The sequence below is a fragment of the Triticum urartu genome, chromosome 6A (assembly GCF_056163025.1).
Source record: "Triticum urartu cultivar PI428250 chromosome 6A, HENAU_Tu73, whole genome shotgun sequence".
Taxonomy (NCBI): domain Eukaryota; kingdom Viridiplantae; phylum Streptophyta; class Magnoliopsida; order Poales; family Poaceae; genus Triticum; species Triticum urartu.
Window position 1 is genome coordinate 408,030,154 of NC_141878.1, and position 12,586 is coordinate 408,042,739.

The 12,586-nt window shown below is 55.6% G+C and overlaps 1 pseudogene; it reads left to right on the forward strand.

Moving 5' to 3' along the window:
* The first annotated feature begins 9,868 nt into the window (after positions 1-9,868).
* LOC147965438 (uncharacterized) lies at positions 9,869-11,281 on the forward strand (annotated as a pseudogene).
* The last annotated feature ends 1,305 nt before the right edge of the window (positions 11,282-12,586 follow it).

A 12,586-nucleotide genomic window follows, 5' to 3' on the forward strand; every position in this document is an offset into this window, starting at 1 on the left:
ACTTAACCACAATATCATCCATGTATGCTTCTACGTTCCGACTGATCTGAGTGAGTAAACACTTCTGAATCATCCTCATGAACGTGGCTCCAGCATTCTTGAGGCCGAAGGGCATGGTGACATAACAGAAGCACCCAAATGGGGTGATGAAAGCCGTTTTGATCTCGTCGGGTCCATACAGACGGATCTGATGGTACCCTGAATAAGCATCTAGAAAAGACAAACGCTCACACCCCGCAGTCGAGTCCACTACCTGGTCGATGCGGGGGAGAGGGAAATGATCTTTCGGGCAGGCCCGATTGATGTGTTTAAAGTCAATGCACATGCGAAGTGACTTATCCTTTTTGAGGACCATGACAACATTGGCGAGCCACTCGGAGTGGTAAATCTCTCGGATGAACTCCGCTGCTAAGAGCCGAGCCACCTCCTCGCCAATAGCTTTCCTCTTCTGGACGACGGACCGTCGAAGATGTTCTTTCACAGGCTTGAACTTCGGGTCGACTCGTAGACGGTGCTCAGCCAGCCCCCTGGGAACTCCAGGCATGTCAGAAGGCTTCCATGCGAAGACGTCCCAGTTCTCACGGAGGAACTGGATGAGCGCTTCTTCCTATTTGGAGTCGAGCGTCGTCGAGATGTGAGTCGGAGCAGCGTCGGGGTCGGTCGGGTGAATGTGCACTAGCTTAGTTTCACCGGACGACTGAAAAGCAGATTCTAAAGCAGGCTTCTTGGCTCGTAGCAATTCACTCGGATCAGCAGTCTTCTGGTACTCTTGTAGCTCAACAACTGCCATCTGAGCGTCAGCAATCTTCGATCCTTTCTGAAAACACTCTTCTGCTTTCCTCCGATTGCCGGTAACGGTGATCACACCTCTGGGGCCGGGCATCTTCAACTTGAGATACACGTAGCATGGTCGAGCCATGAAGCGTGCATAAGCTGGCCAGCCCAGAATAGCATGATAAGCACTTTGGAAGCCACAACCTCAAATGTCAACTTTTCCCTGCGGTAATTCTTTGAATCACCGAAAACCACGTCGAGAGCAATCTGGCCGAGTGACTCGGCTTTCTTTCCAGGAATGACTCCATGGAAGCTCATGTTGCTGGCACTGAGCCTGGACATCGGAATGCCCATCCCTTTCAATGTTTCAGCATACAATATGTTCAGGCCACTGCCACCATCCATCAGGACTTTGGTCAGTCGAGTGCCTTCGACAACTGGGTCGACCACCAAAGCTTGCCTCCCAGGGGTGGCAATGTGCGTAGGGTGATCAGACTGGTCGAATGTGATGACAGTCTGAGACCACTTCAGATAATTGGGTGTCGCCGGAGCAACCATATTCACCTCACGGTTAATGACTTTCAGTCGACTTTTGCTTTCGACATCAGCAAAAATCATCAGGGTGGAATTGATTTGGGGGTATCCATCGTCACTATCTTCCTTGTCCTCAACTCTGTCCGACTCTTTTTGCTTATCTTTGGACTGTTTGCCCTGAAACTGCTGGATCAGGAGCCGACACTGTCGAGTGGTATGCTTTGGGTAAATAAAATTACCCTCCTCATCTTTCTTGGTGTGGATGTGACATGGCAGATCCAAAACATCATTTCCATCTTGATCCTTGACTTTCTTGGGCTTCCAAGGGCCTTTGGGTTTTCCCTTGAAATTTCCCTGGGTTGCGGCCAGGGCCTCCCCAGGGGCGGCCGGCTCGGCCTTCCGCTTCTGCTTCCGACTGGAATTGCCTCCGGTTTCCTGGGCGACTGCTTTCTGCTTGCCACTCCGGAGTCAATCTTCATCTTCTCCGTTAGCGCATTTGGTGGCAATTTCCATCATCCGATTCAGGGACATTTCTCCCGTCCGACTGAACTTCAAGTTCAACTCCCTGTTCTTGACGCCTTCTTTAAAGGCACAAACTGCTTGGTGATCCGGTACGTTCTCAACTGTGTGATGCAAAGTGATCCACCTCTGGATGTAATCCCTCAGAGTTTCACTCGGCTTCTGCACGCAAGACCGCAATTCTGTAAGGCCTGCGGGTCGCTTGCATGTTCCCTCAAAGGTTGTGACAAACACTCGAGAGAGATCCTCCCAAGTGTAGATGCTGCTGGGTGCTAACTGATTCAGCCACGCTCTGGCCGAGCCCTCTAACAGGAGAGGCAAATGCTTCATAGCCACCTCATCATTACCACCGCCAATCTGTACAGCCACTCGGTAATCTTCGAGCCAAGTGTCAGGCTTAGACTCACCGGTGAACTTGCTGACTCCAGTTGCCAACCGAAAGTTGGGAGGAATCACCGCGGCCCTGATGGCTCGACTGAAACACTCTGGCCCTGAAACACGTATTCTGCTGCTGGCGGGCGCATCTCTGTTCTGGCCTTCCCGATGAGCCCTGTTCCTGTCAACCAAGCCTTGAACGAGGACAGATCTCACGTCAAAGCCTGGGTCCCTGGGGTCGACGGGAATCCTCTGCCCAACGCTATGAGGGCGCCTGTCATCTCGATGTCGAGGCGCATATGACCCACTCCTCGGGGGAGGGGTTGGCACTCGACGTTGATCATCACGATCGGATCGGTGATCATATTGCTCATTCCTTCTGTACTGATCATGCCGGTCGCCACGTCCCTCACGCCTCGGGGCGACCGCGGGCTGTGAGCCGACTGGACTGTATCTGTTGCAAGGGATCGACTGTGGATTCTATTCCGCGACTGAGAAACAGCGGAATTCTGGTTTCCCGCCGCCCGGAGCAACGCTCTGATCTGCAACAAGCCCCTGCCAGCCTCCGACTGGGAGGGCTGAATCGATTCTGCTATACGGCCGCGGCGGCCAAATTCTGAACTGGGGTTCGGTATACCTGCGTCGGCGGGAAGAGCTGACGTCGACTAGACTCGGGAGCCCGCTGACGCGCTTGCTCGTCGAGTGCTCGCTGGAGATTCTCCAGTCGAGTGCGCTCGGCCAAGTTAGCCAAGCGCGCCTCCTCCAAGGCCCGGGCCTCGGGGGTCTCTCCGAGATAGGAGTGTGGAGTGCGTCCGTGTTCCAGCGGCGAAGCTCCTCTCGCTGTAATGACGTGAGAGGTTCGAGGAGATACTCATCGTGGGGATGCGACGGGTCGCCCCCACCCGCGCCTCCATCAGCGCGAGGGAAACCGGGAGGACTGTGCGTTCCATCGACCGCCAGGATCTCAGCCGCTGGGTCGCTGCTGTCGCACTCGGATGCGGTCTCCGCGGAGCCAGTCGACAGGTCGAACAGGCCGCAGAGGGATTCGTCGGGCTCGATTGCCGCGACTTGCGGGGCGGCCGACTGGCGAGCCACGGCATGCCTCACCCACCTCTGAAGTCTCGAACGACCGGAGCGCTTGCGCCGGTGGGAGACAGAGTGGGGAGACGATACGGGGGCCGACCGATACTGGGCCGACGGCTGCCGCAGGAGGACGCCACGAACGCATGCGCGGAAATGCGTCGCACCGCGGACGGGGAGCGCGTCGATGTCGAGTGGCGCCTCCTGAAGCCAGGCGGAGTCGTCGGCGATGAACGTGAACGCGCCGAGGCGGATCTCGCGGCCCTCCACTAAAACTCCGCACGAAACCATGATCAAAGGGATCGGACAAATCGCAACTTCTCCAATCAGGCGCTAAGATTCCTACCCCAAGGTGGGCGCCAACTGTCGTGGTTCTAACTCTGACAGTGATGTAGGGGGATATGTATGGAGAGGCTAGATCTCAGCTATTGGGAAGTTGTAAACACACCAAGATGTACAAGTTCAGGCCCTTCGCGGAGGAAGTAACAGCCCTACGTCTCGGTGCCCGGAGGCGGTCGACTGGATTACTGGCGTGTGAATAACAGGGGTGCGAACCCTTCATACTGAGGAGGGGGTGGCTTATATAGAGTTCGCCGGCCCCCTCCTGCCCTCAGTAATGCAGGGTTTAAGGTACATTTAAGGTTGGGCGTTACTGGTAACGCCCCTAATAAAGCGCTATAATGACCATAAAGACTACTTAACAGCTGACCGTTTGCCTGCGGAGTGACTATAGGTCTCCTGGCGGTCGAGTGGTTGGCTTCATGGTCGAGTGATAGCTTTCTGGTCGAGTGTCTTGAATCCGTCGAGTGGGATACCTTCAAGTCGATTGAAAGGTGACTTCTCCTAGGGATGTCCTAGGGTAGGGCTCCTTGGACAGGTTCGTGCCCCTACCCTAGGTACATGGCTTCATCATCCGAGGAGGCCGACGCTCGAGCTCTCCGCCCTGGCTGTGCCAAAGGGACCGACCTCTCCTCTGCCGGGGTTTACCAGCTATGCCACTTTGGTGGTGTGGGAGCGCCATTCGCCAACTTCATCTGGACGAGCCACGCCCCCAGCAGGGTCCGCTTCTTCGCCTGGCTCCTGGTCCAGGCTCGGATACATACGAGAGATGTGCTTCTGCGTAAGCACATTGTTGAGGTGGCCAGGGTTGGCTGCCCTATCTGCTCGGCTCCGCTCGAGACGGTCGACCACCTCATCTTCGCTTGCCCCTTTGCCCAGCAGTTCTGGGCCTCTATCGGGGCGTCCCCGACAGCCTCCACCGTCAAGCTGTTGCACCTTATGTCTCCTCCGGGCTTGGTCCCTCCTCGGACGGGCCCAGCTTTCTTGCTCCTTTGCTGCTGGCAACTTTGGAAGCACCGCAACGTTGTGGTTTTCCAGAACATGCCACCCTCGCTCCCCCGGCTACTGCAGCTTTGCAGAGAGGATGCCGTGTCGTGGCGTGTCCGCCTCCCTGCAGAGGACGCTGCCGATGCATGGATTCAGTGCCTAACCACCTAGTGTTGCACCCCCCCCCCTCTCCTCCGTCTCCTTCACTGCTTGTAAAAATGATGTAATGCTGACTTGTTTACTCGGGCGGTCCGGCCCAGATATATGAAAATTCAGGTGGGGAAATCTCCCCCCCCCCCCCTCCCGGTGAAAATTTCAAAAAAAAATTGTGTTTGCCAGGGTTTTTTTTGCGTACTAACTGCTTGACGACATTTTCATGTGAGGCATGAGTTCATTGATGCGACCTAATGTCAGCCAGGATTGGTTGATGCAGATCGTGAGGTGTTTGCGAAAAGATTCCAGAGTTCTGGGCATGGCGTCGTCGAGGTCCATGTCTTGGTCACTGTGTCCTCCTACACCAACTCTTGGGCTAACATTCATGGCATGTATGTACTCCCTCCGTTTCAAATTACTCGTTGCAGAAATGGATGTATCTAGAACTAAAATACATCTAGATACATCCATACCTGCGACAAGTAATTCGGAACGGAGGGAGTATGTCGGAATGTGTCTTGACCAAAAGGATTTTCTTACAATGTGTGGTTCTTGGTAGTAGTATATACCATCACATATATTCTTATTCTTGATCGACATTGGTCTGTTGTTACTGCATGCCATTTTTTATGGATAAATATCCCTCTGCTTGGTATATCAGGAATTTTTTTTGAACACCATTCATGATTGTGACCATTATTATTGTCAGTTTGTCACACCACCGATGGTGCTAAACTTCATCTTGTTCTTCTTGCGGTGATTGGAATTTGGATGGGGATCTTCTACATGGAAGACACCGACCCTTTTTTGGCATAGTCCTCATTACTGCTATTAACTGGGTTCGGCCATGTATTGGGAACAGAAGAATTGCACAACTACAATTGGCTAAACTATGAAGGTAAAGAATTCTTGATCAACACAAACTAGACTAAGTAGGTATAATTGTTGATGGCTATCTTATTAAGTTATTTTTTGGTGGAGGTATGGTGAGTTGTTTTAAATAGGTCTAAGGATGAAAGGTGTTTGAAAGAATGAATTTTTGAATCAGAACATTTTTTGATAATTCCGATGTTTTTCTAATTACATAAATGAGTGCTTAAAGTATCCCCCAAGTCTTTCTATTTTTACTTCAGTTTTCAAGGTTTGAAGTCAACATTACTTTTCTTTTCTAGCAGACTAATTAGACTATAATATGAGAGATTCAAATGCAGAGTGAGTGATTGGAGAATTAAGCGCTGGCATGGCAATGTTTCTATACAGAGTAGCTTCTACAAGTATTAGCTAACTAGACAGGGTAAGATTTTTTTAAGTTTTTATATTTTTTATGGTTTTGACCACTCTTACCGTATAACATTATAAATTATAGTTTGCCAAAATCATAAGCAATTTGCAGTGGTGAGCTACCAGTGTAGTTTGGTGTCAAAGAAACAACACAGAGCTTGTAGTTGTTTTGTACTGTTTCGGATGTAATTCATTGTTGGGAAATTTCATGCAAATTTATTCCAGTTACATAAATGGTGCACTCCCGGCACTTAGGTGACCAGGATTGATCTATAATGTGGAGTTTTCTGAATCCAAACAAATTATATTATCATACATCACCACTAGATTACATGAAGGTTGGTTATGCATGGAGAATGAGGTTAGTAATGTTAGAAATTAGAACTGTGAGTTGCTACAACAATGAAATTCAGTACGAATTTAATTACTGAAGCTAAGCATGTACTTTAATTTCTTTACACAAAAAATTATCAAATTGATGTTTTTTATTCCTAACGCATTTATTTATATAGAATTAGACCACAGTTACCTAGAAACTACAAATGGTTGGAACATGTGAGGACTAAGTTTGAACCTGAACAATTTGTGTTGGCAACCCAAATACAGTGTTTCTAAGACTGTTCCTAGAGAAACAATTTGAGTTTATCTAGAGAAGAACGAGCTAAATATTGTTACAATATGTCCTTGTTTGGGTCCACAATTGCAACCTGTTCAATCAAGCAACAAACTACTCACATGTTTTAATTATTGATTGACTATGGAATGCTGAAATTTAAATATAGGAGGCCCTAATGCTTTGAACGACATTCTGTCCCTGATATCGCCGCTGCTGTGCATGTGGTGGTGTACGAGAGACCAGAATCATCCGGGACATATATCTGGGCACCAAATTACGTTGGCACAAAGTTACGATGTACCCCGACTGCACTTTATTTAAACTAGCAGGTCTCTTTTCTTATCATGTGTTCCTTGTATGTATCAAAATGGCACTTTTCATGTTGTCGAGTTGTTGTCATCAATGGCCTTGTTGCGTTGTACAAGTGTAGGGGATTGCAGTTGTTCTGCATTGGTAGTGTTTGATTGGCTACATGTGTGGTCGTGGGTTTTCATGCTTTGTGAGTAGTTCACCCATGGTCTGAATGTGTTAGTTTTCTCTTTGTTAATTCATTGGGCAGTTCTTTTCTTCTTCATTAAACGATGAGGCAAATATTTTGCCTCCGTTTCAAAAAAAGATGGCTCATGTTTCATGAAGGTCTTGTTTGTTTATATGTTTTGAACAATTCTTTCTGCTTTTATAGCATGGCTGATGTGGATCATATCTCTCCTATCACATTTATTTCATCAGGAGAATCGACGAATCTGTAGGAAATTCCCTTGGATAGCATCGAGTACCGCCAACAAATAGGAACTCTACAGGATGTGGTAGGACAGACATCTCGCCTTCTTCATCATTTTGATCTTCTGATGTTGTCTAAGTGCTCAGAAATGAGTCGCGGGCGGCAATGCAAGTGCTTTCTATATATGTCATTGTTTCTCTGAATATTTTATGAAATATTGAAGGATAACTTGGAATGACGAAGTTCCAAATCTTCAGGGAAGATTGTCGCAAAGGAGCTGGTGAAGCACCACATTGCCTCTATTTAGTTCAAGATAGTATTACCTATTTTTTTCTGTTATGTTTTGTTCAAGTTGATTATGTTGACATTGTTTTGAAAAATTTACCATTGTTGATAAAAGGAGCGGATTTGGTATGCCCTCCTTGCACAGGACTCCGTTGGCAATGTGGTGTTCTGACGAACCAAGCCACTGTCCATTTGAGCTTTGCCTTTGTGGTGTGTGTGGACAAAATCCCCCACTAACATCCAAAGGAAAATTCGGTGCTACGCGGGAGATAGAGAGTAAAGTGGCATAAGCAAGAAAGAGACAAACATGTTTGAAACTCCAAGCACTATCACGGGGGGAATCAACCACGACGAGTGGGGGCCAAAAGTTGCAGGATGCCGATTTGAGTGGCATGGACACATCTTGCTTGCTGAGAAGGGTGTTTGCAAAATTTTACCTTTATATGAGGAGAGATCTCAATGAACGACCCTGTGCCCCGCTCCTGCGACTCCACGGGCGGCTCGGCCACCGCGTCTCCGCCTCCGGTGTCTCCCGCTCCGGCGCGCCCCTCCCTTGACGGCCCGGCCACGGCGTCCCCCTCCCCCTCCGTGCTCGGTGCGGTCTCGCCGTCGGACCCCCCCTCCCCCGGCTCCCCGGATGCGCCGGCTCCGCGCTAGGCGGACCTGGCGGAGGAAGCTGATGTGGCCACGGGCCGGCCCGTCGTTCGCAGAGAGCCGCCGGCGCGCCCGGCTGTGTCCAGCAGGGAGGTTGGGTGGTCGCCTCGTAGTGACTACCCGACTACCTCGCGGCCTCGCCGGCGTGCCGGGGCGACCTCTCCGCCGACGCCGCGCCAAGGCGCCACCTTTGGGACAAAGACCGCTCGCCGCCGCCACGCTTCGGCGTGGGGTGTCGCGGGGCGGTCTGACCAAGGTTGGGCCCGCCGCTCGTGGCGCGCCGCCGTCCCTGCCGCTGGGGTTCTCGGTCCTCGACCATCGCCGCTGCTCCCCGCTCCCGCTCCGTCGTGGCCACCGAAGTCGCTCTGCCGCTCCTCGTTTAGGCCATTCATTGCTGCGTTCGGGTCTTCCGCTCTCCGATTGTCCCCTATCGCTCCCCCGCGGCGCTCGTGGCTCGACGTGGCCTCTTCGTCGGCGACGGCGCCAGTCGCGACGGTGGCAGCGGCGGCAGGGGAAACCCTGCCTGATGCTTCCCCGTCCCGCGGGCTTGGCCACGCCCCGATGGGCCACGCGCGGTTGGGCCTGGCTCCCCTTAGGCCGGTTTCCTCTGAGCCGATGGGATCGCTTGGGGGCATGGCCCATCCGCGGAGCCCTCCTGCTGGGCCGGCCCTGCCGGCCGATCGGTCCATATGGCTACCTGCCGGCCTCCTCCATCGCGCTTGTGCCCCCCCCCCAACCCAACAGAAACCCTCACCCGCTCCTCCCCACCCCCCGCCGCCAACTCTTCCTGCCCCCCTCCAGCGCCTCCGCACCGGACCCTCATGCCTTGGGAGTGGGATGACGCTGGGTCGCGGCCCAAGCGTCATGCACCTGACCGGCGCGAACCTGCCCGCCCCTCCCCGGATGCGTCCAGCGCGAGGACGATCTTCGCCGGTAGCTGTCTTCCCGGGATAGCCGGCGCTCTCCGCTACGCGATGACCGTCGCTCCCCCCTCGGGACGCGCGCCGCTCTCCTCCCCATCGGCGGTCGCCTGGTCGCGGGGACCGCCGGGGCCGCTCTCAATCCCGCTCCCCGTGGCCGGCTGCTAGCTGGCCCGACCACCGGCGTTGCTCCCCGTCCCTGAGTCGTCATCGGGACGGAAGCCGCTCCCCCATCCGTGGCGGCCGCTCGCGATCCTTGCCTCGTCTCCCGCACCAACCCCAGCAGCCTGCTGCCCCTGCGCCAGTCCACCGCTACCAGCCGCCCCAGGGCAAGCCGAGCCTTCCACCCGCTGACAATGGGGTGGGGCGAGGCCGCCAGGGCCCCAAAAGGAAGAAGAAGTGGGGTCTGGGCAGGGGACCCTGCCGGCGGGTCCTCCCCATGCGCCGTCAGGTTCCGCTTCAGTCGGGCTGCTCCCCGATGACCGCTCCTCCAGCCTCGTTAAGTGCTTCAACTGCTGCCTCGCAGGACACTCCCAGACCACCTGCTCGCGCCCTCAGTGCTGCTTCGTCTGTGCGGACCCCGGACACCCGGCCTTCCTCTGCCCCGACTGTCCAGTGGCAGAGGAGCTGATGATGTACAGGCACGGGATTGAGGGCCTCGGATACTTCCATATCAAGGTGCCCGACATCCCCGCCCCTTCACCATCGCTCATGGCCATTGTCACCATCAAGGATGGGGTGGCCTCGCCGGAGATGATCGAGGCCGAGCTCAACTACCTCTACCACTGCTCCTGGGACTGGCAGGTCACCATGTTGGCTGGTGGCCAGTTCTCGGTCGTCTTCCCGGACATGGTCAGCCACGGCTACGACACTCCCAGCGGAGAGATCACCCTAGCCCTCAACAAGCTAGTGGTGGACATCTCCGTGCCGGTGCGGGACCCCCTGGCGGTCGCAGTCCTGGACACGGCCTGGATCCTCATCGGTGGCCTCCCCGACATCGCCCGCTCGGAGCGGGTAATCCGTAACATGTCTCGCATTCTCGGCAAAGTGGTCGACGAGCCCTCCCTCCGCAAAGAGGAGGAGGTCCGGGTCAAGGTCAAATCCCTTGACTCATCCCGGCTCCGCGCCACGGTTCGTGTGTTCTTCAACGACCAGGGATTCGACCTCCGCATCTCTCCCGAGCCGCCCAACCACATTGGTCGCCCCCGCATCCCCGACGACAGCTTCTTGGGGGATGGCCCGGAGGGGGGGAGATGCCGGTGACCGCCACCGCGACCGGGACCCCCGCCACGGTCACCCCTCGGGCTTAGAGGAGGGCGACTCCGAGGACAGTCCCCCCCCCCCCCCCGCGACCAGCAGTCGGCCCTGGTTGCCAGGAACGGTGTTGGGTCCGACCGAGCGCGAGCTGCTGCCCCACCGTCGCCTGACGACGGTCTCGACGCCTCGGACGCAAGCCTTCAGGTCTTCCCGACGTCGTCGCCCCGCTCCCCCGACGCCTCCACCCTTGGCATCTTCGCCTCCTCACCCGCCCGGGCCGACCCGGTTCCGCCCGCGCCGCCCTCTGCTCCAGCCACCGATCTCCAGGTGGGGTCTCTGGGGCTGAATGGGTCGCCCCCGGCCCCGTCCCCCTCGAGCCCCCAGTGGAGACGCCCAGCCCGGGCTTGGGGTCGGGTTTCCTACCTCTGGCGGTCGCGGGGACTCCGGCTCCGGTGGCTCCCTCTGGCGCCCCTTGCTCCTCTCCTGGCGCCTTCGTGCTCCGCTGCCGTGGGACGGGCGGTGGTGGTGACCACCCCGGTGGCCGACCCTCCGCCCCCACCGCGGACGGCGGCCTACTCCAGGTGGGGCAGGTCGACCTCGACCCCGGTGTCTTCTTTGCGCCGTAGTGCCAGGATTGAGGCGGCCAGGCCGGCGGGTAGCCCGGCGCTGCCTATCCCCGAGCAGGCTGTGATTCGGGCGGCTGCCCGGAACCCCGTCCATCCCGGCCACTTCTGCTACATGCTCCTTTTCAGCTTTGGAGTCGGTTCCGCTTGGCCACCTTGCTAAGGTGGCAGCGGACTCGGCCATAGTGTTCAGGGGGGAGGTGCCCCCCCCGTTAGCTCAGATCGAGGCCATCCGTGCACGGGAGATCCTGGATGGACACCTTGCTGAGGCCCGTGCACGCCTCCCGCCTTCCTCGAGCGCTCCTGTCGGGGCTCCCTAGAGCGACCCGCCGCGCCCGGCGACCGTGCCGGGAGAGCTCAGGGGTCGCACCCGCTCCCGCACCGCCGCCCTACGCGCCCAGAGCACGTCACGTGTCTTGGTGTCAAGCAGCCCCCCGATGGATGCGTGATGCGAGCCCTCTTCTGGAACATCCGTGGCTTCGGCCAAGATGGTCGGCGCCGCCAACTCATAGAATACATGCACACCAAGCGAATCGACATTGTGGCCATTCAAGAAATGATGCGTGCGAAATTCTCTCTGTCGGAGCTTGAGCATCTGAGCTCCGACATGTTCGCTTGGCACTGGCTCCCTTCTAGTGGGAGTACGGGCCACTCGGGTGGCATCCTCCTAGGCGTGAAGGATGCCACCTTTGAGGTTGGGAGCATGGACCAGGGCGAGTTCTTCGTTAGCATGGAGGTCTACGAGCGGGCCCTAAACTTCAAATGGGAAATCATTGCGGTTTATGGTCCGGCTGACCACCGCCGTTTTGAGCCCTTCCTCGTCGAGCTCCGTAGGAAGGTTGCGGCCGCCCAGCTTTCGGTGGTAGTGGGCGGCGATTTCAGCCTCATCAGGACGGAAGAAGACAAGAGCAATAATTTAGTGAACTTTCCTCAGACGCAAATGTTCAATGATTGCATCGCGGACATGGGGCTACGTGAGATCGATCGAGTCGGGGCCAGGTTCACTTGGACAAACCGCCGGGTTGATCCCACTCGCTCGGTACTCGATCGGGTCCTCGCCTCCCCTGAGTGGGACATTCGGTGCCCCTATCTTCGCTTTGGGCGATTACGCGGATTGGTTCCGACCACGTCCCCCTACTCCTCTCTTCGGAGAATGAGCGTCCACCCCTACCCCCCCCCCCCCCCGCTTTCGCTTCAAAATCTTCTGGCTACGTCAACCTGGGTTCACAGCTGCGGTGGGTGCCAGGTGGCGCGAGGCGCGTGACGCCCCCCACCGTGCTCTGTCCGCCGTTGATTCCTGGCATTTCTGCGCCAAGCGGTCACGGCAATTCATGAAAGGGTGAGGTGCAAACATGGGCCGGGACATCCGTGAGCGGAAGAAGGCCCTTCTCGAGGACATCCAGGCCCTCGACTTGCGTGCTGACACCGCTGGCCTCTCAGCAGACGAATGGATGCTTAGGTACGACTT